Here is a 27,243-nt window from a genome sequence, read left to right on the forward strand (position 1 = left end):
CCCTTCCTTCATCATGTGACTCCTTGGTCCATCGGGAACTCGTGTTCATGCGATGACCCATCTTTCCTTTGTTTGTCTAGTTCAGTTTTATTTTCCTTTTTGTATTCTCCTTTGTTCATTCTCACCGGCGAGTGAAATGAACTTAGTTTGAATCATTTCTTTGGCAACACCTTCAACGGACGATTTGAACATCCCGCCACACGGGCGCGCCGGAAAGGACCTCTGACCGGGTTCGGAACACACACACACGTATACGAGAGAACATGATCAGCAAGTATTCGTTTCCTATCGAGATCTAAATACTGCTAAGATTGCCTGCCCTAATTAGGGTACGATTTGACTCTAAGTGTCTCTCTTAACGGTTCTGTGTCTGATGAATTTTGCCAAACTCACCAGCTCTCTCTCTCTCTCTCTCTCTCTCTCTCTCTCTCTCTCTCTCTCTCTCTCTCTCTTTCTATATGCATTCTCCTTCCTCGATGTTTTATTGTGTTTGTAAATACATTTATTCCTTGTAACGTTTATTAACCGTATACGTAATCACCTTTATTAAATACATATATTCATTGATTGATTCTGCCTGTGCTCATACTTCAAATCACTTAAATGTTTCGATCAGCTACAAGCTTTGAAATGGTATAATACTTTAAATAGTATTGTGACAAAACAGGAGAGCTATCTTTTACGGCCGTAAAGATCGTCTCTTCCTGCGAGTCTCTTAAAGGTAATTTCTCTGTGGAAATTGATGAAGATCCATGATCAGTTTGCTGGACAAACAGATTATTCGATACTAATTAATTCCATTGAGGAGTATCCTGAGAATCTATATATTCTAGACAATTTGTATATGAATATTGAATTATAATTCGTTATGATTTGATTATTGATAAATAAAATTGATCTATCTTGCCGATCTGTATGAATAATTGATTATACATCCATTGTATTCAGTCGTTCATAACGGATTGGCAACGTAACCCCCTTTGCCGGGTGATTTTTAACATGTATTGTTATCAGGGTCAAACCCGTATTAATAGTTATTAATTTGTAATTACTAAATATTGAATACATATTACCCAATGGCCCAAATACTTTACAGGAGAATACAAAAAGGAAAATAAAACTGAACTAGACAAACAAAGGAAAGATGGGTCATCGCATGAACACGAGGTCCCGATGGACCAAGGAGTCACATGATGAAGGAAGGGAGAGTCCAGAGTACGAGCGAGCGAGACAGTCAAGCGCGCGTCACATGTTGGAGGAAGAGCAGTCCAGGGTACCAGCCAGAGAGGGAAGACAGGGGTACCGGCCAGAGAGGGAAGACAGAGCACAGGAAGAGCGAGTCCAGTTCTCTTTAAAGGAACTGGAGTCCACACCTCTGAGGTGCGAACTGGCCAATGACATTCAACGAAACTCTTGGCGGCAAAATTCTCTTTGTCTTGTCAAAGCTAAATTATGGCCGCATTCACAAGTTTTACGATCAGTCAGAATTTGTTCAGAATCATTTCAAAGATGGTAAAACATAGTAAAATACATTTTATGGCTTGTTCAATTACATAAATGACCTTGTCAGCTCACAAGGATTCTGAACATAGGAAGAAAGACATTTAAGGAGAGTTATATTGCAAATTTACATTAAAAGCATAATTAACTGCCCTTTTAGTTTGTTTTAAACTAACACACACTCATAGGTCCCTTCATAGGACCTGGGCAATCGACAAACATAACAACATATCAAATATACCTCAGTAAATGTCTTTAAATGAGGAGAGTAGTAAAAGTTCATATATGTGTGTGTGTGTATCTGCGTGCATTGAGCACCCAACAGGGGGGGGTTCTCTGGAATTCCTTTGAAGCTTGGACTACGTGAGTGGGAGAATGCAGGGTTAGTCTCTGGCGAGTGTTCCAGGGTCGTAAAAGTGTTAGGAGCAGACTTGTTGGCACCAAAGTCCAGTAATTTTCATTAATCCTAAAAACTTTGGGTTTTTAGGAAGAATGTGCTTTATTTGCGTTCAGGACAGAGTCAATGATTTACCCCAGATACCTTACACACTAAAAGCCAAAGGGCCTGCTCGAGGCTTGAGGAAGTTCCCATATGGTCTAGCGGTCAGGATTCCTGGTTTTCACCCAGGCGGCCCGGGTTCGACTCCCGGTATGGGAAGTTCGTGTTGTCTTTGCTTCACTTATGGAAACAGCCAGGACGTCTCTCTGTGCCACTAGCACTTTTGGCCGGCAGGCGGAGCTTACGAAACCTGATAGGTTTAGGTTCTGTCCCCAACCAGTGTGCCTTTGATAGCTCAGCTGGTAGAGTGGAGGACTGTAGGTGGCAAATTGGCAATCCTTAGGTCGCTGGTTCGACTCCGGCTCGAAGGAGGTCTTTTTCACAAGCAAACATTTCATTGGCCATGCTTCTCGACGAGGCCGTCAGCGCTTGAGTTTGTAGTCCAGCATTTTGCAATCGCGACCGCCGCTGGAGGGCAAAAGCTCATTCCCTGACCGGGAATCAAACCCAGGCCGCGGCGGTGAGAGCGCCGAATCCTAACCACTAGACCACCAGTGAAGGTCTGCTGACTCTTTCCCGTCAAGCCTGGCTGTGTGCCTCTACCAGATTTTGCAGCAACTGCTCAAGCAAGACCACTAAGGCTTGAATTTTCCTTCAGGAGAGGAGACTTCTCTGACCCTGGATCACAGTTATTCCACTGAGAAACTGTCACAGGCTCTGTAGGAATATCCTAACAGCACCACAACTTGCCATGAAAACAAAGCAACCAAGATCCCCAACATGTGACGCAACTTGAAGCTTTTTATAGCAGGCTCCTCATCAGACCCCTTCCTGACGTTGGCTCCAGGCCTGTTGATGGCATGAGATAAAGTAGATGTCATGACAGGCCTCTGCCCAGTCGGACACCAACAAGTCGCGTGCATAGTTTTTGTTATTATTATTATTGGATTAGTTGAATAATATTTTAAATTGACAGTCCAACAATAGGCTGCTTTGTCAGTGGGATAACGGTTACCATACAATACCATGCGTCTTTTCAGATGCATTGCATGGGTACTGTCACAAGGACCTTGCTTTGCGACCAGTTTATAGTGTCTATTATGCCAACACAGCAATGGGAGGAAACTGAACCCCCTGGGCGAGGCAAATGAGAGCTCCCTCCGATGAGCCTGATGAAATTGAATTCAGTAAACAATCCCTTCGGATCATTCCCATATTCTTAAAGGGGGGCGGTCACACACTAAAAGTCAAAGGGTCTGCTCAAGGCTTGAGGAAGTTCCCATATGGTCTAGCGGTCAGGATTCCTGGTTTTCACCCAGGCGGCCTGGGTTCGACTCCCGGTATGGGAAGTTTGTGTTGTCTTTGCTTCACTTATGGAAACAGCCAGGACGTCTCTCTGTGCCACTAGCACTTTTGGCCGGCAGGCGGAGCTTACGAAACCTGATAGGTTTAGGTTCTGTCCCCAGCCGGTGTGCCTTCGATAGCTCAGCTGCTAGAGCGGAGGACTGTAGGTGGCAAATTGGCAATCCATAGGTCGCTGGTTCGACTCCGGCTCGAAGGAGGTCTTTTTCACAAGCAAACATTTCATTGGCCATGCTTCTCGACGAGGCCGTCAGCGCTTGAGTTGGTAGTCCAGCATTTTGCAATCGCGAAATGATGGTGAGAGCGCCGAATGGCGGTGAGAGCGCCGAATCCTAACCACTAGACCACCAGGGAAGGTCTGCTGACTCTTTCCCGTCAAGCCTGGCTGTGTGCCTCTACCAGATTTTGCAGCAACTGCTCAAGCAAGACCACTAAGGCTTGAATTTTCCTTCAGGAGAGGAGACTTCTCTGACCCTGGATCACAGTTATTCCACTGAGAAACTGTCACAGGCTCTGTAGGAATATCCTAACAGCACCACAACTTGCCATGAAAACAAAGCAACCAAGATCCCCAACATGTGACGCTTCCAACTTGAAGCTTTTTATAGCAGGCTCCTCATCAGACCCCTTCCTGATGTTGGCTCCAGGCCTATTGATGGCATGAGATAAAGTAGATGTCATGACAGGCCTCTGCCCAGTCGGACACCAACAAGTCGCGTGCATAGTTTTTGTTATTATTATTATTGGATTAGTTGAATAATATTTTAAATTGACAGTCCAACAATAGGCTGCTTTGTCAGTGGGATAACGGTTACCATACAATACCATGCTCTTTTCAGATGCATTGCATGGGTACTGTCACAAGGACCTTGCTTTGCGACCAGTTTATAGTGTCTATTATGCCAACACAGCAATGGGAGGAAACTGAACCCCCTGGGCGAGGCAAATGAGAGCTCCCTCCGATGAGCCTGATGAAATTGAATTCAGTAAACAATCCCTTCGGATCATTCCCATATTCTTAAAGGGGGGCGGTCACACACTAAAAGCCAAAGGGCCTGCTCAAGGCTTGAGGAAGTTCCCATATGGTCTAGCGGTCAGGATTCCTGGTTTTCACCCAGGCGGCCCGGGTTCGACTCCCGGTATGGGAAGTTCGTGTTGTCTTTGCTTCACTTATGGAAACAGCCAGGACGTCTCTCTGTGCCACTAGCACTTTTGGCCGGCAGGCGGAGCTTACGAAACCTGATAGGTTTAGGTTCTGTCCCCAACCGGTGTGCCTTCGATAGCTCAGCTGGTAGAGCGGAGGACTGTAGGTGGCAAATTGGCAATCCTTAGGTCGCTGGTTCGACTCCGGCGCGAAGGAGGTCTTTTTCACAAGCAAACATTTCATTGGCCATGCTTCTCGACGAGGCCATCAGCGCTTGAGTTGGTTGTCCAGCATTTTGCAATCGCGACCGCCGCTGGAGGGCAAAAGCTCATTCCCTGGTCCGGGAATCGAACCCAAGCCGCGGCGGTGAGAGCGCCGAATCCTAACCACTAGACCACCAGGGAAGGTCTGCTGACTCTTTCCCGTCAAGCCTGGCTGTGTGCCTCTACCAGATTTTGCAGCAACTGCTCAAGCAAGACCACTAAGGCTTGAATTTTCCTTCAGGAGAGGAGACTTCTCTGACCCTGGATCACAGTTATTCCACTGAGAAACTGTCACAGGCTCTGTAGGAATATCCTAACAGCACCACAACTTGCCATGAAAACAAAGCAACCGAGATCCCCAACATGTGACGCCTCCAACTTGAAGCTTTTTATAGCAGGCTCCTCATCAGACCCCTTCCTGACGTTGGCTCCAGGCCTGTTGATGGCATGAGATAAAGTAGATGTCTTGACAGGCCTCTGCCCAGTCGGACACCAACAAGTCGCGTGCATAGTTTTTGTTATTATTATTATTGGATTAGTTGAATAATATTTTAAATTGACAGTCCAACAATAGGCTGCTTTGTCAGTGGGATAACGGTTACCATACAATACCATGCGTCTTTTCAGATGCATTGCATGGGTACTGTAACAAGGACCTTGCTTTGCGACCAGTTTATGGTGTCTATTATGCCAGCACAGGAATGGGAGGAAACTGAACCCCCTGGGCGAGGCAAATGCACTCAAGGGTGCCTGACTGGTGGGCCAGTGGCGCAATGGATAACGCGTCTGACTACGAATCAGAAGATTGGAGGTTCGACTCCTGGCTGGCTCGCTCTGCCTCTTTTGCTTCGCTGTCAGCCCATAGCCATTTTATTATTTCCTTTTATTAGCCCATAGTTTTTGTTATTATTATTATTGGATTAGTTGAATAATATTTTAAATTGACAGTCCAACAATAGGCTGCGTTGTCAGTGGGATAACGGTTACCATACAATACCATGCTCTTTTCAGATGCATTGCATGGGTACTGTCACAAGGACCTTGCTTTGCGACCAGTTTATAGTGTCTATTATGCCAACACAGCAATGGGAGGAAACTGAACCCCCTGGGCGAGGCAAATGCACTCAAGGGTGCCTGACTGGTGGGCCAGTGGCGCAATGGATAATGCGTCTGACTACGAATCAGAAGATTCCAGGTTTGACTCCTGGCTGGCTCGCTCTGCCTCTTTTGCTTCGCTGTCAGCCCATAGCCATTTTATTATTTCCTTTTATTAGCCCATATTTTTTGTTATTATTATTATTGGATTAGTTGAATAATATTTTAAATTGACAGTCCAACAATAGGCTGCTTTGTCAGTGGGATAACGGTTACCATACAATACCATGCTCTTTTCAGATGCATTGCATGGGTACTGTCTTTTGTTATTATTATTATTGGATTAGTTGAATAATATTTTAAATTGACAGTCCAACAATAGGCTGCTTTGTCAGTGGGATAACGGTTACCATACAATACCATGCTCTTTTCAGATGCTTTGCATGGGTACTGTCACAAGGACCTTGCTTTGCGACCATTTTATAGTGTCTATTATGCCAACACAGCAATGGGAGGAAACTGAACCCCCTGGGCGAGGCAAATGAGAGCTCCCTCCGATGAGCCTGATGAAATTGAATTCAGTAAACAATCCCTTCGGATCATTCCCATATTCTTAAAGGGGGGCGGTCACACACTAAAAGCCAAAGGGTCTGCTTGAGGCTTGAGGAAGTTCCCATATGGTCTAGCGGTCAGGAGTCCTGGTTTTCACCCAGGCGGCCCGGGTTCGACTCCCGGTATGGGAAGTTCGTGTTGTCTTTGCTTCACTTATGGAAACAGCCAGGACGTCTCTCTGTGCCACTAGCACTTTTGGCCGGCAGGCGGAGCTTACGAAACCTGATAGGTTTAGGTTCTGTCCCCCAACCGGTGTGCCTTCGATAGCTCAGCTGGTACAGCGGAGGACTGTAGGGGGCAAATTGGCAATCCTTAGGTTGCTGGTTTGACTCCGGCTCGAAGGAGGTCTTTTTCGCAAACATTTCATTGGCCATGCTTCTCGACGAGGCCGTCAGCGCTTGAGTTGGTAGTCCAGCATTTTGCAATCGCGACCGCCACTGGAGGGCAAAAGCTCATTCCCTGACCGGGAATCGAACCCAGCCCACGGCGGTGAGAGCACCGAATCCTAACCACTAGACCACCAGGGAAGGTCTGCTGACTCTTTCCCGTCAAGCCTGGCTGTGTGCCTCTACCAGATTTTGCAGCAACTGCTCAAGCAAGACCACTAAGGCTTGAATTTTCCTTCAGGAGAGGAGACTTCTCTGACCCTGGATCACAGTTATTCCACTGAGAAACTGTCACAGGCTCTGTAGGAATATCCTAACAGCACCACAACTTGCCATGAAAACAAAGCAACCGAGATCCCCAACATGTGACGCCTCCAACTTGAAGCTTTTTATAGCAGGCTCCTCATCAGACCCCTTCCTGACGTTGGCTCCAGGCCTGTTGATGGCATGAGATAAAGTAGATGTCTTGACAGGCCTCTGCCCAGTCGGACACCAACAAGTCGCGTGCATAGTTTTTGTTATTATTATTATTGGATTAGTTGAATAATATTTTAAATTGACAGTCCAACAATAGGCTGCTTTGTCAGTGGGATAACGGTTACCATACAATACCATGCGTCTTTTCAGATGCATTGCATGGGTACTGTAACAAGGACCTTGCTTTGCGACCAGTTTATGGTGTCTATTATGCCAGCACAGGAATGGGAGGAAACTGAACCCCCTGGGCGAGGCAAATGCACTCAAGGGTGCCTGACTGGTGGGCCAGTGGCGCAATGGATAACGCGTCTGACTACGAATCAGAAGATTGGAGGTTCGACTCCTGGCTGGCTCGCTCTGCCTCTTTTGCTTCGCTGTCAGCCCATAGCCATTTTATTATTTCCTTTTATTAGCCAAAAGTTTTTGTTATTATTATTATTGGATTAGTTGAATAATATTTTAAATTGACAGTCCAACAATAGGCTGCTTTGTCAGTGGGATAACGGTTACCATACAATACCATGCTCTTTTCAGATGCATTGCATGGGTACTGTCACAAGGACCTTGCTTTGCGACCAGTTTATAGTGTCTATTATGCCAACACAGCAATGGGAGGAAACTGAACCCCCTGGGCGAGGCAAATGAGAGCTCCCTCCGATGAGCCTGATGAAATTGAATTCAGTAAACAATCCCTTCGGATCATTCCCATATTCTTAAAGGGGGGCGGTCACACACTAAAAGCCAAAGGGCCTGCTCAAGGCTTGAGGAAGTTCCCATATGGTCTAGCGGTCAGGATTCCTGGTTTTCACCCAGGCGGCCCGGGTTCGACTCCCGGTATGGGAAGTTCGTGTTGTCTTTGCTTCACTTATGGAAACAGCCAGGACGTCTCTCTGTGACACTAGCACTTTTGGCCGGCAGGCGGAGCTTACGAAACCTGATAGGTTTAGGTTCTGTCCCCAACTGGTGTGCCTTCGATAGCTCAGCTGGTAGAGCGGAGGACTGTAGGTGGCAAATTGGCAATCCTTAGGTCGCTGGTTCGACTCCGGCTCGAAGGAGGTCTTTTTCGCAAACATTTCATTGGCCATGCTTCTCGACGAGGCCGTCAGCGCTTGAGTTGGTAGTCCAGCATTTTGCAATCGCGACCGCCGCTGGAGGGCAAAAGCTCATTCCCTGACCGGGAATCGAACCCAGCCCACGGCGGTGAGAGCGCCGAATCCTAACCACTAGACCACCAGGGAAGGTCTGCTGACTCTTTCCCGTCAAGCCTGGCTGTGTGCCTCTAACAGATTTTGCAGCAACTGCTCAAGCAAGACCACTAAGGCTGGAATTTTCCTTCAGGAGAGGAGAATTCTCTGACCCTGGATCACAGTTCTTCCACTGAGAAACTATCACAGGCTCTGTAGGAATATCCTAACAGCACCACAACTTGCCATGAAAACAAAGCAACCAAGATCCCCAACATGTGACGCCTCCAACTTGAAGCTTTTTATAGCAGGCTCCTCATCAGACCCCTTCCTGACGTTGGCTCCAGGCCTGTTGATGGCATGAGATAAAGTAGATGTCTTGACAGGCCTCTGCCCAGTCGGACACCAACAAGTCGCGTGCATAGTTTTTGTTATTATTAATATTGGATTAGTTGAATAATATTTTAAATTGACAGTCCAACAATAGGCTGCTTTGTCAGTGGGATAATGGTTACCATACAATACCATGTGTCTTTTCAGATGCATTGCATGGGTACTGTAACAAGGACCTTGCTTTGCGACCAGTTTATAGTGTCTATTATGCCAACACAGCAATGGGAGGAAACTGAACCCCCTGGGCGAGGCAAATGCACTCAAGGGTGCCTGACTGGTGGGCCAGTGGCGCAATGGATAATGCGTCTGACTACGAATCAGAAGATTCCAGGTTTGACTCCTGGCTGGCTCGCTCTGCCTCTTTTGCTTCGCTGTCAGCCCATAGCCATTTTATTATTTCCTTTTATTAGCCCATATTTTTTGTTATTATTATTATTGGATTAGTTGAATAATATTTTAAATTGACAGTCCAACAATAGGCTGCTTTGTCAGTGGGATAACGGTTACCATACAATACCATGCTCTTTTCAGATGCATTGCATGGGTACTGTCTTTTGTTATTATTATTATTGGATTAGTTGAATAATATTTTAAATTGACAGTCCAACAATAGGCTGCTTTGTCAGTGGGATAACGGTTACCATACAATACCATGCTCTTTTCAGATGCTTTGCATGGGTACTGTCACAAGGACCTTGCTTTGCGACCATTTTATAGTGTCTATTATGCCAACACAGCAATGGGAGGAAACTGAACCCCCTGGGCGAGGCAAATGAGAGCTCCCTCCGATGAGCCTGATGAAATTGAATTCAGTAAACAATCCCTTCGGATCATTCCCATATTCTTAAAGGGGGGCGGTCACACACTAAAAGCCAAAGGGTCTGCTTGAGGCTTGAGGAAGTTCCCATATGGTCTAGCGGTCAGGAGTCCTGGTTTTCACCCAGGCGGCCCGGGTTCGACTCCCGGTATGGGAAGTTCGTGTTGTCTTTGCTTCACTTATGGAAACAGCCAGGACGTCTCTCTGTGCCACTAGCACTTTTGGCCGGCAGGCGGAGCTTACGAAACCTGATAGGTTTAGGTTCTGTCCCCCAACCGGTGTGCCTTCGATAGCTCAGCTGGTACAGCGGAGGACTGTAGGGGGCAAATTGGCAATCCTTAGGTTGCTGGTTTGACTCCGGCTCGAAGGAGGTCTTTTTCGCAAACATTTCATTGGCCATGCTTCTCGACGAGGCCGTCAGCGCTTGAGTTGGTAGTCCAGCATTTTGCAATCGCGACCGCCACTGGAGGGCAAAAGCTCATTCCCTGACCGGGAATCGAACCCAGCCCACGGCGGTGAGAGCACCGAATCCTAACCACTAGACCACCAGGGAAGGTCTGCTGACTCTTTCCCGTCAAGCCTGGCTGTGTGCCTCTACCAGATTTTGCAGCAACTGCTCAAGCAAGACCACTAAGGCTTGAATTTTCCTTCAGGAGAGGAGACTTCTCTGACCCTGGATCACAGTTATTCCACTGAGAAACTGTCACAGGCTCTGTAGGAATATCCTAACAGCACCACAACTTGCCATGAAAACAAAGCAACCGAGATCCCCAACATGTGACGCCTCCAACTTGAAGCTTTTTATAGCAGGCTCCTCATCAGACCCCTTCCTGACGTTGGCTCCAGGCCTGTTGATGGCATGAGATAAAGTAGATGTCTTGACAGGCCTCTGCCCAGTCGGACACCAACAAGTCGCGTGCATAGTTTTTGTTATTATTATTATTGGATTAGTTGAATAATATTTTAAATTGACAGTCCAACAATAGGCTGCTTTGTCAGTGGGATAACGGTTACCATACAATACCATGCGTCTTTTCAGATGCATTGCATGGGTACTGTAACAAGGACCTTGCTTTGCGACCAGTTTATGGTGTCTATTATGCCAGCACAGGAATGGGAGGAAACTGAACCCCCTGGGCGAGGCAAATGCACTCAAGGGTGCCTGACTGGTGGGCCAGTGGCGCAATGGATAACGCGTCTGACTACGAATCAGAAGATTGGAGGTTCGACTCCTGGCTGGCTCGCTCTGCCTCTTTTGCTTCGCTGTCAGCCCATAGCCATTTTATTATTTCCTTTTATTAGCCAAAAGTTTTTGTTATTATTATTATTGGATTAGTTGAATAATATTTTAAATTGACAGTCCAACAATAGGCTGCTTTGTCAGTGGGATAACGGTTACCATACAATACCATGCTCTTTTCAGATGCATTGCATGGGTACTGTCACAAGGACCTTGCTTTGCGACCAGTTTATAGTGTCTATTATGCCAACACAGCAATGGGAGGAAACTGAACCCCCTGGGCGAGGCAAATGAGAGCTCCCTCCGATGAGCCTGATGAAATTGAATTCAGTAAACAATCCCTTCGGATCATTCCCATATTCTTAAAGGGGGGCGGTCACACACTAAAAGCCAAAGGGCCTGCTCAAGGCTTGAGGAAGTTCCCATATGGTCTAGCGGTCAGGATTCCTGGTTTTCACCCAGGCGGCCCGGGTTCGACTCCCGGTATGGGAAGTTCGTGTTGTCTTTGCTTCACTTATGGAAACAGCCAGGACGTCTCTCTGTGACACTAGCACTTTTGGCCGGCAGGCGGAGCTTACGAAACCTGATAGGTTTAGGTTCTGTCCCCAACTGGTGTGCCTTCGATAGCTCAGCTGGTAGAGCGGAGGACTGTAGGTGGCAAATTGGCAATCCTTAGGTCGCTGGTTCGACTCCGGCTCGAAGGAGGTCTTTTTCGCAAACATTTCATTGGCCATGCTTCTCGACGAGGCCGTCAGCGCTTGAGTTGGTAGTCCAGCATTTTGCAATCGCGACCGCCGCTGGAGGGCAAAAGCTCATTCCCTGACCGGGAATTGAACCCAGCCCACGGCGGTGAGAGCGCCGAATCCTAACCACTAGACCACCAGGGAAGGTCTGCTGACTCTTTCCCGTCAAGCCTGGCTGTGTGCCTCTAACAGATTTTGCAGCAACTGCTCAAGCAAGACCACTAAGGCTGGAATTTTCCTTCAGGAGAGGAGAATTCTCTGACCCTGGATCACAGTTCTTCCACTGAGAAACTATCACAGGCTCTGTAGGAATATCCTAACAGCACCACAACTTGCCATGAAAACAAAGCAACCAAGATCCCCAACATGTGACGCCTCCAACTTGAAGCTTTTTATAGCAGGCTCCTCATCAGACCCCTTCCTGACGTTGGCTCCAGGCCTGTTGATGGCATGAGATAAAGTAGATGTCTTGACAGGCCTCTGCCCAGTCGGACACCAACAAGTCGCGTGCATAGTTTTTGTTATTATTAATATTGGATTAGTTGAATAATATTTTAAATTGACAGTCCAACAATAGGCTGCTTTGTCAGTGGGATAATGGTTACCATACAATACCATGTGTCTTTTCAGATGCATTGCATGGGTACTGTAACAAGGACCTTGCTTTGCGACCAGTTTATGGTGTCTATTATGCCAGCACAGGAATGGGAGGAAACTGAACCCCCTGGGCGAGGCAAATGCACTCAAGGGTGCCTGACTGGTGGGCCAGTGGCGCAATGGATAACGCGTCTGACTACGAATCAGAAGATTCCAGGTTCGACTCCTGGCTGGCTTGCTCTACCTCTTTTGCTTCGCTGTCAGCCCATAGCCATTTTATTATTTCCTTTTATTAGCCCATAGTTTTTGTTATTATTATTATTGGATTAGTTGAATAATATTTTAAATTGACAGTCCAACAATAGGCTGCTTTGTCAGTGGGATAACGGTTACCATACAATACCATGCTCTTTTCAGATGCATTGCATGGGTACTGTCACAAGGACCTTGCTTTGCGACCAGTTTATAGTGTCTATTATGCCAACACAGCAATGGGAGGAAACTGAACCCCCTGGGCGAGGCAAATGAGAGCTCCCTCCGATGAGCCTGATGAAATTGAATTCAGTAAACAATCCCTTCGGATCATTCCCATATTCTTAAAGGGGGGCGGTCACACACTAAAAGCCAAAGGGCCTGCTCGAGGCTTGAGGAAGCTCCCATATGGTCCAGCGGTCAGGATTCCTGGTTTTCACCCAGGCGGCCCGGGTTCGACTCCCGTTATGGGAAGTTCGTGTTGTCTTTGCTTCACTTATGGAAACAGCCAGGACGTCTCTCTGTGCCACTAGCACTTTTGGCCGGCAGGCGGAGCTTACAAAACCTGATAGGTTTAGGTTCTGTCCCCAACCGGTGTGCCTTCGATAGCTCAGCTGGTAGAGCGGAGGACTGTAGGTGGCAATTTGGCAATCCTTAGGTCGCTGGTTCGACTCCGGCTCGAAGGAGGTCTTTTTCGCAAACATTTCATTGGCCGTGCTTCTCGACGAGGCCGTCAGCGCTTGAGTTGGTAGTCCAGCATTTTGCAATCGCGACCGCCACTGGAGGGCAAAAGCTCATTCCCTGACCGGGAATCGAACCCAGGCCGCGGCGGTGAGAGCGCCGAATCCTAACCACTAGACCACCAGGGAAGGTCTACTGACTCTTTCCCGTCAAGCCTGGCTGTGTGCCTCTACCAGATTTTGCAGCAACTGCTCAAGCAAGACCACTAAGGCTTGAATTTTCCTTCAGGAGAGGAGACTTCTCTGACCCTGGATCACAGTTCTTCCACTGAGAAACTGTCACAGGCTCTGTAGGAATATCCTAACAGCACCACAACTTGCCATGAAAACAAAGCAACCAAGATCCCCAACATGTGACGGCTCCAACTTGAAGCTTTTTATAGCAGGCTCCTCATCAGACCCCTTCCTGACGTTGGCTCCAGGCCTGTTGATGGCATGAGATAAAGTAGATGTCTTGACAGGCCTCTGCCCAGTCGGACACCAACAAGTCGCGTGCATAGTTTTTGTTATTATTATTATTGGATTAGTTGAATAATATTTTAAATTGACAGTCCAACAATAGGCTGCTTTGTCAGTGGGATAACGGTTACCATACAATACCATGCGTCTTTTCAGATGCATTGCATGGGTACTGTCACAAGGACCTTGCTTTGCGACCAGTTTATAGTGTCTATTATGCCAGCACAGGAATGGGAGGAAACTGAACCCCCTGGGCGAGGCAAATGAGAGCTCCCTCCGATGAGCCTGATGAAATTGAATTCAGTAAACAATCCCTTTGGATCATTCCCACATTCTTAAAGGGGGGCGGTCACACACTAAAAGCCAAAGGGCCTGCTCGAGGCTTTAGGAAGGTCCCATATGGTCTAGCGGTCAGGATTCCTGGTTTTCACCCAGGCGGCCCGGGTTCGACTCCCGGTATGGGAAGTTCGTGTTGTCTTTGCTCCCCTTATGGAAACAGCCAGGACGTCTCTCTGTGCCACTAGCACTTTTGGCCGGCAGGCGGAGCTTACGAAACCTGATAGGTTTAGGTTCTGTCCCCAACCGGTGTGCCTTCGATAGCTCAGCTGGTAGAGCGGAGGACTGTAGGTGGCAAATTGGCAATCCTTAGGTCGCTGGTTCGACTCCGGCTCGAAGGAGGTCTTTTTCACAAGCAAACATTTCATTGGCCATGCTTCTCGACGAGGCCGTCAGCGCTTGAGTTGGTAGTCCAGCATTTTGCAATCGCGAAATGCTGGTGAGAGCGCCGAATGGCGTGAGAGCGCCGAATCCTAACCACTAGACCACCAGGGAAGGTCTGCTGACTCTTTCCCGTCAAGCATGGCTGTGTGCCTCTACCAGATTTTGCAGCAACTGCTCAAGCAAGACCACTAAGGCTTGAATTTTCCTTCAGGAGAGGAGACTTCTCTGACCCTGGATCACAGTTATTCCACTGAGAAACTGTCACAGGCTCTGTAGGAATATCCTAACAGCACCACAACTTGCCATGAAAACAAAGCAACCAAGATCCCCAACATGTGACGCCTCCAACTTGAAGCTTTTTATAGCAGGCTCCTCATCAGACCCCTTCCTGACGTTGGCTCCAGGCCTGTTGATGGCATGAGATAAAGTAGATGTCATGACAGGCCTCTGCCCAGTCGGACACCAACAAGTCGCGTGCATAGTTTTTGTTATTATTATTATTGGATTAGTTGAATAATATTTTAAATTGACAGTCCAACAATAGGCTGCTTTGTCAGTGGGATAACGGTTACCATACAATACCATGCGTCTTTTCAGATGCATTGCATGGGTACTGTCACAAGGACCTTGCTTTGCGATCAGTTTATAGTGTCTATTATGCCAGCACAGGAATGGGAGGAAACTGAACCCCCTGGGCGAGGCAAATGAGAGCTCCCTCCGATGAGCCTGATGAAATTGAATTCAGTAAACAATCCTTTCGGATCATTCCCATATTCTTAAAGGGGGGCGGTCACACACTAAAAGCCAAAGGGCCTGCTTGAGGCTTGAGGAAGTTCCCATATGGTCTAGCGGTCAGGATTCCTGGTTTTCACCCAGGCGGCCTGGGTTCGACTCCCGGTATGGGAAGTTCGTGTTGTCTTTGCTTCACTTATGGAAAAAGCCAGGACGTCTCTCTGTGCCACTAGCACTTTTGGCCGGCAGGCGGAGCTTACGAAACCTGATAGGTTTAGGTTCTGTCCCCAACCAGCGTGCCTTTGATAGCTCAGCTGGTAGAGCGGAGGACTGTAGGTGGCAAATTGGCAATCCTTAGGTCGCTGGTTCGACTCCGGCTCGAAGGAGGTCTTTTTCACAAGCAAACATTTCATTGGCCATGCTTCTCGACGAGGCCGTCAGCGCTTGAGTTGGTAGTCCAGCATTTTGCAATCGCGACCGCCGCTGGAGGGCAAAAGCTCATTCCCTGACCAGGAATCGAACCCAGGCCACGGCGGTGAGAGCGCCGAATCCTAACCACTAGACCACCAGGGAAGGTCTGCTGACTCTTTCCCGTCAAGCCTGGCTGTGTGCCTCTACCAGATTTTGCAGCAACTGCTCAAGCAAGACCACTAAGGCTTGAATTTTCCTTCAGGAGAGGAGACTTCTCTGACCCTGGATCACAGTTATTCCACTGAGAAACTGTCACAGGCTCTGTAGGAATATCCTAACAGCACCACAACTTGCCATGAAAACAAAGCAACCAAGTTCCTCAACATGTGACGCCTCCAACTTGAAGCTTTTTATAGCAGGCTCCTCATCAGACCCCTTCCTGACGTTGGCTCCAGGCCTGTTGATGGCATGAGATAAAGTAGATGTCTTGACAGGCCTCTGCCCAGTCGGACACCAACAAGTCGCGTGCATAGTTTTTGTTATTATTAATATTGGATTAGTTGAATAATATTTTAAATTGACAGTCCAACAATAGGCTGCTTTGTCAGTAGGATAACGGTTACCATACAATACCATGCTCTTTTCAGATGCATTGCATGGGTACTGTCACAAGGACCTTGCTTTGCGACCAGGTTATGGTGTCTATTATGCCAGCACAGGAATGGGAGGAAACTGAACCCCCTGGGCGAGGCAAATGCACTCAAGGGTGCCTGACTGGTGGGCCAGTGGCGCAATGGATAATGCGTCTGACTACGAATCAGAAGATTCCAGGTTTGACTCCTGGCTGGCTCGCTCTGCCTCTTTTGCTTCGCTGTCAGTCCATAGCCATTTTATTATTTCCTTTTATTAGCCCATATTTTTTGTTATTATTATTATTGGATTAGTTTAATAATATTTTAAATTGACAGTCCAACAATAGGCTGCTTTGTCAGTGGGATAACGGTTACCATACAATACCATGCTCTTTTCAGATGCATTGCATGGGTACTGTCTTTTGTTATTATTGTTATTGGATTAGTTGAATAATATTTTAAATTGACAGTCCAACAATAGGCTGCTTTGTCAGTGGGATGACGGTTACCATACGAGCTTACGAAACCTGAAAGGTTTAGGTTCTGTCCCCAACTGGTGTGTCTTCGATAGCTCAGCTGGTAGAGCGGAGGACTGTAGGTGGCAAATTGGCAATCCTTAGGTCGCTGGTTCGACTCTGGCTCGAAGGAGCTCTTTTTCACAAGCAAACATTTCATTGGCCATGCTTCTCGACGAGGCCGTCAGCGCTTGAGTTGGTAGTCCAGCATTTTGCAATCGCGACCGCCGCTGGAGGGCAAAAGCTCATTCCCTGACCGGGAATCGAACCCAGGCCGCGGCGGTGAGAGCGCCGAATCCTAACCACTAGACCACCAGGGAAGGTCTGCTGACTCTTTCCTGTCAAGCCTGGCTGTGTGCCTCTACCAGATTTTGCAGCAACTGCTCAAGCAAGACCACTAAGGCTTGAATTTTCCTTCAGGAGAGGAGACTTCTCTGACCCTGGATCACAGTTATTCCACTGAGAAACTGTCACAGGCTCTGTAGGAATATCCTAACAGCATCACAACTTGCCATGAAAACAAAGCAACCAAGTTCTTCAACATGTGATGCCTCCAACTTGAAGCTTTTTATAGCAGGCTCCTCATCAGACCCCTTCCTGACGTTGGCTCCAGGCCTGTTGATGGCATGAGATAAAGTAGATGTCTTGACAGGCCTCTGCCCAGTCGGACACCAACAAGTCGCGTGCATAGTTTTTGTTATTATTAATATTGGATTAGTTGAATAATATTTTAAATTGACAGTCCAACAATAGGCTGCTTTGTCAGTGGGATAACGGTTACCATACAATACCATGCGTCTTTTCAGATGCATTGCATGGGTACTGTAACAAGGACCTTGCTTTGCGACCAGTTTATGGTGTCTATTATGCCAGCACAGGAATGGGAGGAAACTGAACCCCCTGGGCGAGGCAAATGCACTCAAGGGTACCTGACTGGTGGGCCAGTGGCGCAATGGATAACGCGTCTGACTACGAATCAGAAGATTCCAGGTTCGACTCCTGGCTGGCTCGCTCTGCCTCTTTTGCTTCGCTGTCAGCCCATAGCCATTTTATTATTTCCTTTTATTAGCCCATAGTTTTTGTTATTATTATTATTGGATTAGTTGAATAATATTTTAAATTGACAGTCCAACAATAGGCTGCTTTGTCAGTGGGATAACGGTTACCATACAATACCATGCTCTTTTCAGATGCATTGCATGGGTACTGTCACAAGGACCTTGCTTTGCGACCAGTTTATAGTGTCTATTATGCCAACACAGCAATGGGAGGAAACTGAACCCCCTGGGCGAGGCAAATGAGAGCTCCCTCCGATGAGCCTGATGAAATTGAATTCAGTAAACAATCCCTTCGGATCATTCCCATATTCTTAAAGGGGGCGGTCACACACTAAAAGCCAAAGGGCCTGCTCGAGGCTTTCATATGGTCTAGCGGTCAGGATTCCTGGTTTTCACCCAGGCAGCCCGGGTTCGACTCCCGGTATGGGAAGTTCGTGTTGTCTTTGCTTCACTAATGGAAACAGCCAGGACGTCTCTCTGTGCCACTAGCACTTTTGGCCGGCAGGCGGAGCTTACGAAACCTGATAGGTTTAGTTTCTGTCCGCAACCGGTGTGCCTTCGATAGCTCAGCTGGTAGAGTGGAGGACTGTAGGTGGCAAATTGGCAATCCTTAGGTCGCTGGTTCGACTCCGGCTTGAAGGAGGTCTTTTTCATAAGCAAACATTTCGTTGGCCATGCTTCTCGACGAGGCCATCAGCGCTCGAGTTGGTAATCCAACATTTTGCAATCGCGACCGCCGCTGGAGGGCAAAAGCTCATTCCCTGACCGGGAATCGAACCCAGGCCGCGGCGGTGAGAGCGCCGAATCCTAACCACTAGACCACCAGGGAAGGTCTGCTGACTCTTTCCCGTCAAGCCTGGCTGTGTGCCTCTGCCAGATTTTGCAGCAACTGCTCAAGCAAGACCACTAAGGCTTGAATTTTCCTTCAGGAGAGGAGACTTCTCTGACCCTGGATCACAGTTCTTCCACTGAGAAACTGTCACAGGCTCTGTAGGAATATCCTAACAGCACCACAACTTGCCATGAAAACAAAGCAACCGAGATCCCCAACATGTGACGCCTCCAACTTGAAGCTTTTTATAGCAGGCTCCTCATCAAACCCCTTCCTGACGTTGGCTCCAGGCTTGTTGATGGCATGAGATAAAGTAGATGTCATGACAGGCCTCTTCCCAGTCGGACACCAACAAGTCGCGTACATAGTTTTTGTTATTATTATTATTGGATTAGTTGAATAATATTTTAAATTGACAGTCCAACAATAGGCTGCTTTGTCAGTGGGATAACGGTTACCATACAATACCATGCGTCTTTTCAGATGCATTGCATGGGTACTGTAACAAGGACCTTGCTTTGCGACCAGTTTATGGTGTCTATTATGCCAGCACAGGAATGGGAGGAAACTGAACCCCCTGGGCGAGGCAAATGCACTCAAGGGTGCCTGACTGGTGGGCCAGTGGCGCAATGGATAACGCGTCTGACTACGAATCAGAAGATTCCAGGTTCGACTCTTGGCTGGCTCGCTCTGCCTCTTTTGCTTCGCTGTCAGCCCATAGCCATTTTATTATTTCCTTTTATTAGCCCATATTTTTTGTTATTATTATTATTGGATTAGTTGAATAATATTAAATTGACAGTCCAACAATAGGCTGCTTTGTCAGTGGGATAACGGTTACCATACAATACCATGCTCTCTTCAGATGCATTGCATGGGTACTGTCTTTTGTTATTATTATTATTGGATTAGTTGAATAATATTTTAAATTGACAGTCCAACAATAGGCTGCTTTGTCAGTGGGATAACGGTTACCATCGCGTGCATATTTTTTGTTATTATTATTATTGGATTAGTTGAATAATATTTTAAATTGACAGTCCAACAATAGGCTGCTTTGTCAGTGGGATAACGGTTACCATACAATACCATGCGTCTTTTCAGATGCATTGCATGGGTACTGTAACAAGGACCTTGCTTTGCGACCAGTTTATAGTGTCTATTATGCCACCACAGGAATGGGAGGAAACTGAACCCCCTGGGCGAGGCAAATGCACTCAAGGGTGCCTGACTGGTGGGCCAGTGGCGCAATGGATAACGCGTCTGACTACGAATCAGAAGATTCCAGGTTCGACTTCTGGCTGGCTCGCTCTGCCTCTTTTGCTTCGCTGTCAGCCCATAGCCATTTTATTATTTCCTTTTATTAGCCCATAGTTTTTGTTATTATTATTATTGGATTAGTTGAATAATATTTTAAATTGACAGTCCAACAATAGGCTGCTTTGTCAGTGGGATAACGGTTACCATACAATACCATGCGTCTTTTCAGATGCATTGCATGGGTACTGTCACAAGGACCTTGCTTTGCGACCAGTTTATAGTGTCTATCATGCCAGCACAGGAATGGGAGGAAACTGAACCCCCTGGGGGAGGCAAATGAGAGCTCCCTCCGATGAGCCTGATGAAATTGAATTCAGTAAACAATCCCTTCGGATCATTCCCATATTCTTAAAGGGGGGCGGTCACACACTAAAAGCCAAAGGGCCTGCTCGAGGCTTGAGGAAGTTCCCATATGGTCTAGCGGTCAGGATTCCTGGTTTTCACCCAGGCGGCCTGGGTTCGACTCCCAGTATGGGAAGTTCGTGTTGTCTTTGCTTCACTTATGGAAACAGCCAGGACGTCTCTCTGTGCCACTAGCACTTTTGGCCGGCAGGCGGAGCTTACGAAACCTGATAGGTTTAGGTTCTGTCCCCAACCGGTGTGCCTTCGATAGCTCAGCTGGTAGAGCGGAGGACTGTAGGTGGCAAATTGGCAATCCTTAGGTCGCTGGTTCGACTCCGGCTCGAAGGAGGTCTTTTTCACAAGCAAACATTTCATTGGCCATGCTTCTCGACGAGGCCGTCAGCGCTTGAGTTGGTAGTCCAGCATTTTGCAATCGCGAAATGATGGTGAGAGCGCCGAATGGCGGTGAGAGCGCCAAATCCTAACCACTAGACCACCAGGGAAGGTCTGCTGACTCTTTCCCGTCAAGCCTGGCTGTGTGCCTCTACCAGATTTTGCAGCAACTGCTCAAGCAAGACCACTAAGGCTTGAATTTTCCTTCAGGAGAGGAGACTTCTCTGACCCTGGATCACAGTTATTCCACTGAGAAACTGTCACAGGCTCTGTAGGAATATCCTAACAGCACCACAACTTGCCATGAAAACAAAGCAACCAAGATCCCCAACATGTGACGCCTCCAACTTGAAGCTTTTTATAGCAGGCTCCTCATCAGACCCCTTCCTGACGTTGGCTCCAGGCCTGTTGATGGCATGAGATAAAGTAGATGTCATGACAGGCCTCTGCCCAGTCGGACACCAACAAGTCGCGTGCATAGTTTTTGTTATTATTATTATTGGATTAGTTGAATAATATTTTAAATTGACAGTCCAACAATAGGCTGCTTTGTCAGTGGGATAACGGTTACCATACAATACCATGCGTCTTTTCAGATGCATTGCATGGGTACTGTCACAAGGACCTTGCTTTGCGACCAGTTTATAGTGTCTATTATGCCAGCACAGGAATGGGAAGAAACTGAACCCCCTGGGCGAGGCAAATGAGAGCTCCCTCCGATGAGCCTGATGAAATTGAATTCAGTAAACAATCCCTTCGGATCATTCCCGTATTCTTAAAGGGGGGCATTCACACACTAAAAGCCAAAGGGCCTGCTCGAGGCTTGAGGAAGTTCCCATATGGTCTAGCGGTCAGGATTCCTGGTTTTCACCCAGGCGGCCTGGGTTCGACTCCCGGTATGGGAAGTCCGTGTTGTCTTTGCTTCACTTATGGAAACAGCCAGGACGTCTCTCTGTGCCACTAGCACTTTTGGCCGGCAGGCGGAGCTTACGAAACCTGAAAGGTTTAGGTTCTGTCCCCAACTGGTGTGCCTTCGATAGCTCAGCTGGTAGAGTGGAGGACTGTAGGTGGCAAATTGGCAATCCTTAGGTCGCTGGTTCGACTCCGGCTCGAAGGATTTCTTTTTCACAAGCAAACATTTCATTGGCCATGCTTCTCGACGAGGCCGACAACGCTTGAGTTGGTAGTCCAGCATTTTGCAATCGCGAAATGATGGTGAGAGCGCCGAATGGCGGTGAGAGCGCCAAATCCTAACCACTAGACCACCAGGGAAGGTCTGCTGACTCTTTCCCGTCAAGCCTGGCTGTGTGCCTCTACCAGATTTTGCAGCAACTGCTCAAGCAAGACCACTAAGGCTTGAATTTTCCTTCAGGAGAGGAGACTTCTCTGACCCTGGATCACAGTTATTCCACTGAGAAACTGTCACAGGCTCTGTAGGAATATCCTAACAGCACCACAACTTGCCATGAAAACAAAGCAACCAAGATCCCCAACATGTGACGCCTCCAACTTGAAGCTTTTTATAGCAGGCTCCTCATCAGACCCCTTCCTGACGTTGGCTCCAGGCCTGTTGATGGCATGAGATAAAGTAGATGTCATGACAGGCCTCTGCCCAGTCGGACACCAACAAGTCGCGTGCATAGTTTTTGTTATTATTATTATTGGATTAGTTGAATAATATTTTAAATTGACAGTCCAACAATAGGCTGCTTTGTCAGTGGGATAACGGTTACCATACAATACCATGCGTCTTTTCAGATGCATTGCATGGGTACTGTCACAAGGACCTTGCTTTGCGACCAGTTTATAGTGTCTATTATGCCAGCACAGGAATGGGAGGAAACTGAACCCCCTGGGCGAGGCAAATGAGAGCTCCCTCCGATGAGCCTGATGAAATTGAATTCAGTAAACAATCCCTTCGGATCATTCCCGTATTCTTAAAGGGGGGCATTCACACACTAAAAGCCAAAGGGCCTGCTCGAGGCTTGAGGAAGTTCCCATATGGTCTAGCGGTCAGGATTCCTGGTTTTCACCCAGGCGGCCTGGGTTCGACTCCCGGTATGGGAAGTCCGTGTTGTCTTTGCTTCACTTATGGAAACAGCCAGGACGTCTCTCTGTGCCACTAGCACTTTTGGCCGGCAGGCGGAGCTTACGAAACCTGATAGGTTTAGGTTCTGTCCCCAACCGGTGTGCCTTCGATAGCTCAGCTGGTAGAGCGGAGGACTGTAGGTGGCAAATTGGCAATCCTTAGGTCGCTGGTTCGACTCCGGCTCGAAGGATTTCTTTTTCACAAGCAAACATTTCATTGGCCATGCTTCTCGACGAGGCCGACAAAGCTTGAGTTGGTAGTCCAGCATTTTGCAATCGCGAAATGATGGTGAGAGCGCCGAATGGCGGTGAGAGCGCCAAATCCTAACCACTAGACCACCAGGGAAGGTCTGCTGACTCTTTCCCGTCAAGCCTGGCTGTGTGCCTCTACCAGATTTTGCAGCAACTGCTCAAGCAAGACCACTAAGGCTTGAATTTTCCTTCAGGAGAGGAGACTTCTCTGACCCTGGATCACAGTTATTCCACTGAGAAACTGTCACAGGCTCTGTAGGAATATCCTAACAGCACCACAACTTGCCATGAAAACAAAGCAACCAAGTTCCTCAACATGTGACGCCTCCAACTTGAAGCTTTTTATAGCAGGCTCCTCATCAGACCCCTTCCTGACGTTGGCTCCAGGCCTGTTGATGGCATGAGATAAAGTAGATGTCTTGACAGGCCTCTGCCCAGTCGGACACCAACAAGTCGCGTGCATAGTTTTTGTTATTATTAATATTGGATTAGTTGAATAATATTTTAAATTGACAGTCCAACAATAGGCTGCTTTGTCAGTGGGATAACGGTTACCATACAATACCATGCGTCTTTTCAGATGCATTGCATGGGTACTGTAACAAGGACCTTGCTTTGCGACCAGTTTATGGTGTCTATTATGCCAGCACATGAATGGGAGGAAACTGAACCCCCTGGGCGAGGCAAATGCACTCAAGGGTGCCTGACTGGTGGGCCAGTGGCGCAATGGATAACGCGTCTGACTACGAACCAGAAGATTCCAGATTCGACTCCTGGCTGGTTCGCTCTGCTTCGCTGTCAGCCCATAGCCATTTTATTATCCCATATTTTTTGTTATTATTATTATTGGATTAGTTGAAGAATATTTTAAATTGACAGTCCAACAATAGGCTGCTTTGTCAGTAGGATAACGGTTACCATACAATACCATGCTCTTTTCAGATGCATTGCATGGGTACTGTCACAAGGACCTTGCTTTGCGACCAGTTTATAGTGTCTATTATGCCAACACAGCAATGGGAGGAAACTGAACCCCCTGGGCGAGGCAAATGAGAGCTCCCTCCGATGAGCCTGATGAAATTGAATTCAGTAAACAATCCCTTCGGATCATTCGCATATTCTTAAAGGGGGGCGGTCACACACTAAAAGCCAAAGGGCCTGCTCAAGGCTTGAGGAAGTTCCCATATGGTCTAGCGGTCAGGATTCCTGGTTTTCACCCAGGCGGCCCGGGTTCGACTCCCGGTATGGGAAGTTCGTGTTGTCTTTGCTTCACTTATGGAAACAGCCAGGACGTCTCTCTGTGCCACTAGCACTTTTGGCCGGCAGGCGGAGCTTACGAAACCTGATAGGTTTAGGTTCTGTCACCAACTGGTGTGCCTTCGATAGCTCAGCTGGTAGAGCGGAGGACTGTAGGTGGCAAATTGGCAATCCTTAGGTTGCTGGTTTGACTCCGGCTCGAAGGAGGTCTTTTTCGCAAACATTTCATTGGCCATGCTTCTCGACGAGGCCGTCAGCGCTTGAGTTGGTAGTCCAGCATTTTGCAATCGCGACCGCCACTGGAGGGCAAAAGCTCATTCCCTGACCGGGAATCGAACACAGGCCGCGACGGTGAGAGCGCCGAATCCTAACCACTAGACCACCAGTGAAGATCTGCTGACTCTTTCCCGTCAAGCCTGGCTGTGTGCCTCTACCAGATTTTGCAGCAACTGCTCAAGCAAGACCACTAAGGCTTGAATTTTCCTTCAGGAGAGGAGACTTCTCTGACCCTGGATCACAGTTATTCCACTGAGAAACTGTCACAGGCTCTGTAGGAATATCCTAACAGCACCACAACTTGCCATGAAAACAAAGCAACCAAGATCCCCAACATGTGACGGCTCCAACTTGAAGCTTTTTATAGCAGGCTCCTCATCAGACCCCTTCCTGACGTTGGCTCCAGGCCTGTTGATGGCATGAGATAAAGTAGATGTCTTGACAGGCCTCTGCCCAGTCGGACACCAACAAGTCGCGTGCATAGTTTTTGTTATTATTATTATTGGATTAGTTGAATAATATTTTAAATTGACAGTCCAACAATAGGCTGCTTTGTCAGTGGGATAACGGTTACCACACAATACCATGCGTCTTTTCAGATGCATTGCATGGGTACTGTAACAAGGACCTTGCTTTGCGACCAGTTTATAGTGTCTATTATGCCAGCACAGGAATGGGAGGAAACTGAACCCCCTGGGCGAGGCAAATGCACTCAAGGGTGCCTGACTGGTGGGCCAGTGGCGCAATGGATAACGCGTCTGACTATGAATCAGAAGACCCCAGGTTCGACTCCTGGCTGGCTCGCTCTGCCTCTTTTGCTTCGCTGTCAGCCCATAGCCATTTTATTATTTCCTTTTATTAGCCCATAGTTTTTGTTATTATTATTATTGGATTAGTTGAATAATATTTTAAATTGACAGTCCAACAATAGGCTGCTTTGTCAGTGGGATAACGGTTACCATACAATACCATGCGTCTTTTCAGATGCATTGCATGGGTACTGTCACAAGGACCTTGCTTTGCGACCAGTTTATAGTGTCTATTATGCCAGCACAGGAATGGGAGGAAACTGAACCCCCTGGGGGAGGCAAATGAGAGCTCCCTCCGATGAGCCTGATGAAATTGAATTCAGTAAACAATCCCTTCGGATCATTCCCATATTCTTAAAGGGGGGCGGTCACACACTAAAAGCCAAAGGGCCTGCTCGAGGCTTGAGGAAGTTCCCATATGGTCTAGCGGTCAGGATTCCTGGTTTTCACCCAGGCGGCCTGGGTTCGACTCCCAGTATGGGAAGTTCGTGTTGTCTTTGCTTCACTTATGGAAACAGCCAGGACGTCTCTCTGTGCCACTAGCACTTTTGGCCGGCAGGCGGAGCTTACGAAACGTGATAGGTTTAGGTTCTGTCCCCAACCGGTGTGCCTTCGATAGCTCAGCTGGTAGAGCGGAGGACTGTAGGTGGCAAATTGGCAATCCTTAGGTCGCTGGTTCGACTCCGGCTCGAAGGAGGTCTTTTTCACAAGCAAACATTTCATTGGCCATGCTTCTCGACGAGGCCGTCAGCGCTTGAGTTGGTAGTCCAGCATTTTGCAATCGCGAAATGATGGTGAGAGCGCCGAATGGCGGTGAGAGCGCCGAATCCTAACCACTAGACCACCAGGGAAGGTCTGCTGACTCTTTCCCGTCAAGCCTGGCTGTGTGCCTCTACCAGATTTTGCAGCAACTGCTCAAGCAGGACCACTAAGGCTTGAATTTTCCTTCAGGAGAGGAGACTTCTCTTACCCTGGATCACAGTTCTTCCACTGAGAAACTATCACAGGCTCTGTAGGAATATCCTAACAGCACCACAACTTGCCATGAAAACAAAGCAACCGAGATCCTTAACATGTGACGCCTCCAACTTGAAGCTTTTTATAGCAGGCTCCTCATCAGACCCCTTCCTGACGTTGGCTCCAGGCCTGTTGATGGCATGAGATAAAGTAGATGTCATGACAGGCCTCTGCCCAGTCGGACAGCAACAACTCGCGTGCATAGTTTTTGTTATTATTATTATTGGATTATTTGAATAATATTTTAAATTGACAGTCCAATAATAGGCTGCTTTGTCAGTGGGATAACGGTTACCATACAATACCATGCGTCTTTTCAGATGCATTGCATGGGTACTGTAACAAGGACCTTGCTTTGCGACCAGTTTATAGTGTCTATTATGCCAGCACAGGAATGGGAGGAAACTGAACCCCCTGGGCGAGGCAAATGCACTCAGGGGTGCCTGACTGTTGGGCCAGTGGCGCAATGGATAACGCGTCTGACTACGAATCAGAAGATTCCAGGTTCGACTCCTGGCTGGATCCCTCTGCCTCTTTTGCTTCGCTGTCAGCCCATAGCCATTTTATTATTTCCTTTTATTAGCCCACAGTTTTTGTTATTATTATTATTGGATTAGTTGAATAATATTTTAAATTGACAGTCCAACAATAGGCTGCTTTGTCAGTGGGATAACGGTTACCATACAATACCATGCGTCTTTTCAGATGCATTGCATGGGTACTGTCACAAGGACCTTGCTTTGCGACCAGTTTATAGTGTCTATTATGCCAGCACAGCAATGGGAGGAAACTGAACCCCCTGGGCGAGGCAAATGAGAGCTCCCTC

The 27,243-nt window shown here is 47.6% G+C and overlaps 38 non-coding genes across 38 annotated transcripts; 30 read left to right on the top strand and 8 right to left on the bottom strand.

The window, feature by feature from the left end:
- The first annotated feature begins 2,086 nt into the window (after window positions 1-2,086).
- trnae-uuc (transfer RNA glutamic acid (anticodon UUC)) lies at window positions 2,087-2,158 on the top strand. Its single transcript has one exon. It is a non-coding gene; the product is annotated as a tRNA-Glu (tRNA).
- Window positions 2,159-2,283: 125 nt separating this feature from the next.
- trnay-gua (transfer RNA tyrosine (anticodon GUA)) lies at window positions 2,284-2,370 on the top strand. The gene is given in 2 exon segments: window positions 2,284-2,320; window positions 2,335-2,370. It is a non-coding gene; the product is annotated as a tRNA-Tyr (tRNA).
- Window positions 2,371-3,276: 906 nt separating this feature from the next.
- Window positions 3,277-3,348, top strand: trnae-uuc (transfer RNA glutamic acid (anticodon UUC)). Its single transcript has one exon. It is a non-coding gene; the product is annotated as a tRNA-Glu (tRNA).
- A 1,089-nt stretch (window positions 3,349-4,437) lies between these two features.
- trnae-uuc (transfer RNA glutamic acid (anticodon UUC)) lies at window positions 4,438-4,509 on the top strand. The gene has a single exon. It is a non-coding gene; the product is annotated as a tRNA-Glu (tRNA).
- Window positions 4,510-4,634: 125 nt separating this feature from the next.
- On the top strand, window positions 4,635-4,721 carry trnay-gua (transfer RNA tyrosine (anticodon GUA)). The gene is given in 2 exon segments: window positions 4,635-4,671; window positions 4,686-4,721. It is a non-coding gene; the product is annotated as a tRNA-Tyr (tRNA).
- Window positions 4,722-6,534: 1,813 nt separating this feature from the next.
- Window positions 6,535-6,606, top strand: trnae-uuc (transfer RNA glutamic acid (anticodon UUC)). The gene has a single exon. It is a non-coding gene; the product is annotated as a tRNA-Glu (tRNA).
- Window positions 6,607-6,930: 324 nt separating this feature from the next.
- trnae-cuc (transfer RNA glutamic acid (anticodon CUC)) lies at window positions 6,931-7,002 on the bottom strand. Its single transcript has one exon. It is a non-coding gene; the product is annotated as a tRNA-Glu (tRNA).
- A 1,107-nt stretch (window positions 7,003-8,109) lies between these two features.
- On the top strand, window positions 8,110-8,181 carry trnae-uuc (transfer RNA glutamic acid (anticodon UUC)). Its single transcript has one exon. It is a non-coding gene; the product is annotated as a tRNA-Glu (tRNA).
- A 125-nt stretch (window positions 8,182-8,306) lies between these two features.
- On the top strand, window positions 8,307-8,393 carry trnay-gua (transfer RNA tyrosine (anticodon GUA)). The gene is given in 2 exon segments: window positions 8,307-8,343; window positions 8,358-8,393. It is a non-coding gene; the product is annotated as a tRNA-Tyr (tRNA).
- Window positions 8,394-8,504: 111 nt separating this feature from the next.
- Window positions 8,505-8,576, bottom strand: trnae-cuc (transfer RNA glutamic acid (anticodon CUC)). Its single transcript has one exon. It is a non-coding gene; the product is annotated as a tRNA-Glu (tRNA).
- A 1,241-nt stretch (window positions 8,577-9,817) lies between these two features.
- trnae-uuc (transfer RNA glutamic acid (anticodon UUC)) lies at window positions 9,818-9,889 on the top strand. The gene has a single exon. It is a non-coding gene; the product is annotated as a tRNA-Glu (tRNA).
- Window positions 9,890-10,213: 324 nt separating this feature from the next.
- On the bottom strand, window positions 10,214-10,285 carry trnae-cuc (transfer RNA glutamic acid (anticodon CUC)). Its single transcript has one exon. It is a non-coding gene; the product is annotated as a tRNA-Glu (tRNA).
- Window positions 10,286-11,392: 1,107 nt separating this feature from the next.
- Window positions 11,393-11,464, top strand: trnae-uuc (transfer RNA glutamic acid (anticodon UUC)). Its single transcript has one exon. It is a non-coding gene; the product is annotated as a tRNA-Glu (tRNA).
- Window positions 11,465-11,589: 125 nt separating this feature from the next.
- On the top strand, window positions 11,590-11,676 carry trnay-gua (transfer RNA tyrosine (anticodon GUA)). The gene is given in 2 exon segments: window positions 11,590-11,626; window positions 11,641-11,676. It is a non-coding gene; the product is annotated as a tRNA-Tyr (tRNA).
- Window positions 11,677-11,787: 111 nt separating this feature from the next.
- trnae-cuc (transfer RNA glutamic acid (anticodon CUC)) lies at window positions 11,788-11,859 on the bottom strand. Its single transcript has one exon. It is a non-coding gene; the product is annotated as a tRNA-Glu (tRNA).
- Window positions 11,860-12,477: 618 nt separating this feature from the next.
- Window positions 12,478-12,550, top strand: trnar-acg (transfer RNA arginine (anticodon ACG)). Its single transcript has one exon. It is a non-coding gene; the product is annotated as a tRNA-Arg (tRNA).
- Window positions 12,551-12,966: 416 nt separating this feature from the next.
- trnae-uuc (transfer RNA glutamic acid (anticodon UUC)) lies at window positions 12,967-13,038 on the top strand. Its single transcript has one exon. It is a non-coding gene; the product is annotated as a tRNA-Glu (tRNA).
- Window positions 13,039-13,163: 125 nt separating this feature from the next.
- On the top strand, window positions 13,164-13,250 carry trnay-gua (transfer RNA tyrosine (anticodon GUA)). Its single transcript is given in 2 exon segments — window positions 13,164-13,200; window positions 13,215-13,250. It is a non-coding gene; the product is annotated as a tRNA-Tyr (tRNA).
- Window positions 13,251-13,361: 111 nt separating this feature from the next.
- trnae-cuc (transfer RNA glutamic acid (anticodon CUC)) lies at window positions 13,362-13,433 on the bottom strand. Its single transcript has one exon. It is a non-coding gene; the product is annotated as a tRNA-Glu (tRNA).
- A 723-nt stretch (window positions 13,434-14,156) lies between these two features.
- Window positions 14,157-14,228, top strand: trnae-uuc (transfer RNA glutamic acid (anticodon UUC)). Its single transcript has one exon. It is a non-coding gene; the product is annotated as a tRNA-Glu (tRNA).
- Window positions 14,229-14,353: 125 nt separating this feature from the next.
- On the top strand, window positions 14,354-14,440 carry trnay-gua (transfer RNA tyrosine (anticodon GUA)). The gene is given in 2 exon segments: window positions 14,354-14,390; window positions 14,405-14,440. It is a non-coding gene; the product is annotated as a tRNA-Tyr (tRNA).
- Window positions 14,441-15,317: 877 nt separating this feature from the next.
- trnae-uuc (transfer RNA glutamic acid (anticodon UUC)) lies at window positions 15,318-15,389 on the top strand. Its single transcript has one exon. It is a non-coding gene; the product is annotated as a tRNA-Glu (tRNA).
- A 125-nt stretch (window positions 15,390-15,514) lies between these two features.
- On the top strand, window positions 15,515-15,601 carry trnay-gua (transfer RNA tyrosine (anticodon GUA)). The gene is given in 2 exon segments: window positions 15,515-15,551; window positions 15,566-15,601. It is a non-coding gene; the product is annotated as a tRNA-Tyr (tRNA).
- Window positions 15,602-15,716: 115 nt separating this feature from the next.
- Window positions 15,717-15,788, bottom strand: trnae-cuc (transfer RNA glutamic acid (anticodon CUC)). Its single transcript has one exon. It is a non-coding gene; the product is annotated as a tRNA-Glu (tRNA).
- Window positions 15,789-17,021: 1,233 nt separating this feature from the next.
- Window positions 17,022-17,093, bottom strand: trnae-cuc (transfer RNA glutamic acid (anticodon CUC)). The gene has a single exon. It is a non-coding gene; the product is annotated as a tRNA-Glu (tRNA).
- Window positions 17,094-17,711: 618 nt separating this feature from the next.
- Window positions 17,712-17,784, top strand: trnar-acg (transfer RNA arginine (anticodon ACG)). Its single transcript has one exon. It is a non-coding gene; the product is annotated as a tRNA-Arg (tRNA).
- Window positions 17,785-18,386: 602 nt separating this feature from the next.
- Window positions 18,387-18,473, top strand: trnay-gua (transfer RNA tyrosine (anticodon GUA)). The gene is given in 2 exon segments: window positions 18,387-18,423; window positions 18,438-18,473. It is a non-coding gene; the product is annotated as a tRNA-Tyr (tRNA).
- A 115-nt stretch (window positions 18,474-18,588) lies between these two features.
- trnae-cuc (transfer RNA glutamic acid (anticodon CUC)) lies at window positions 18,589-18,660 on the bottom strand. Its single transcript has one exon. It is a non-coding gene; the product is annotated as a tRNA-Glu (tRNA).
- A 1,729-nt stretch (window positions 18,661-20,389) lies between these two features.
- trnae-uuc (transfer RNA glutamic acid (anticodon UUC)) lies at window positions 20,390-20,461 on the top strand. The gene has a single exon. It is a non-coding gene; the product is annotated as a tRNA-Glu (tRNA).
- A 125-nt stretch (window positions 20,462-20,586) lies between these two features.
- trnay-gua (transfer RNA tyrosine (anticodon GUA)) lies at window positions 20,587-20,673 on the top strand. The gene is given in 2 exon segments: window positions 20,587-20,623; window positions 20,638-20,673. It is a non-coding gene; the product is annotated as a tRNA-Tyr (tRNA).
- An 878-nt stretch (window positions 20,674-21,551) lies between these two features.
- Window positions 21,552-21,623, top strand: trnae-uuc (transfer RNA glutamic acid (anticodon UUC)). The gene has a single exon. It is a non-coding gene; the product is annotated as a tRNA-Glu (tRNA).
- Window positions 21,624-21,748: 125 nt separating this feature from the next.
- trnay-gua (transfer RNA tyrosine (anticodon GUA)) lies at window positions 21,749-21,835 on the top strand. Its single transcript is given in 2 exon segments — window positions 21,749-21,785; window positions 21,800-21,835. It is a non-coding gene; the product is annotated as a tRNA-Tyr (tRNA).
- An 878-nt stretch (window positions 21,836-22,713) lies between these two features.
- On the top strand, window positions 22,714-22,785 carry trnae-uuc (transfer RNA glutamic acid (anticodon UUC)). Its single transcript has one exon. It is a non-coding gene; the product is annotated as a tRNA-Glu (tRNA).
- A 125-nt stretch (window positions 22,786-22,910) lies between these two features.
- Window positions 22,911-22,997, top strand: trnay-gua (transfer RNA tyrosine (anticodon GUA)). The gene is given in 2 exon segments: window positions 22,911-22,947; window positions 22,962-22,997. It is a non-coding gene; the product is annotated as a tRNA-Tyr (tRNA).
- Window positions 22,998-24,237: 1,240 nt separating this feature from the next.
- trnae-uuc (transfer RNA glutamic acid (anticodon UUC)) lies at window positions 24,238-24,309 on the top strand. The gene has a single exon. It is a non-coding gene; the product is annotated as a tRNA-Glu (tRNA).
- Window positions 24,310-25,322: 1,013 nt separating this feature from the next.
- Window positions 25,323-25,395, top strand: trnah-aug (transfer RNA histidin (anticodon AUG)). The gene has a single exon. It is a non-coding gene; the product is annotated as a tRNA-His (tRNA).
- Window positions 25,396-25,812: 417 nt separating this feature from the next.
- trnae-uuc (transfer RNA glutamic acid (anticodon UUC)) lies at window positions 25,813-25,884 on the top strand. The gene has a single exon. It is a non-coding gene; the product is annotated as a tRNA-Glu (tRNA).
- A 125-nt stretch (window positions 25,885-26,009) lies between these two features.
- Window positions 26,010-26,096, top strand: trnay-gua (transfer RNA tyrosine (anticodon GUA)). The gene is given in 2 exon segments: window positions 26,010-26,046; window positions 26,061-26,096. It is a non-coding gene; the product is annotated as a tRNA-Tyr (tRNA).
- The last annotated feature ends 1,147 nt before the right edge of the window (window positions 26,097-27,243 follow it).

The sequence above is a fragment of the Rhinichthys klamathensis genome, unplaced genomic scaffold (genome assembly GCF_029890125.1).
Source record: "Rhinichthys klamathensis goyatoka isolate OS25496 unplaced genomic scaffold, OSU_Roscu_1.1 h1tg000249l_1, whole genome shotgun sequence".
In the NCBI taxonomy this organism is placed as follows: domain Eukaryota; kingdom Metazoa; phylum Chordata; class Actinopteri; order Cypriniformes; family Leuciscidae; genus Rhinichthys; species Rhinichthys klamathensis.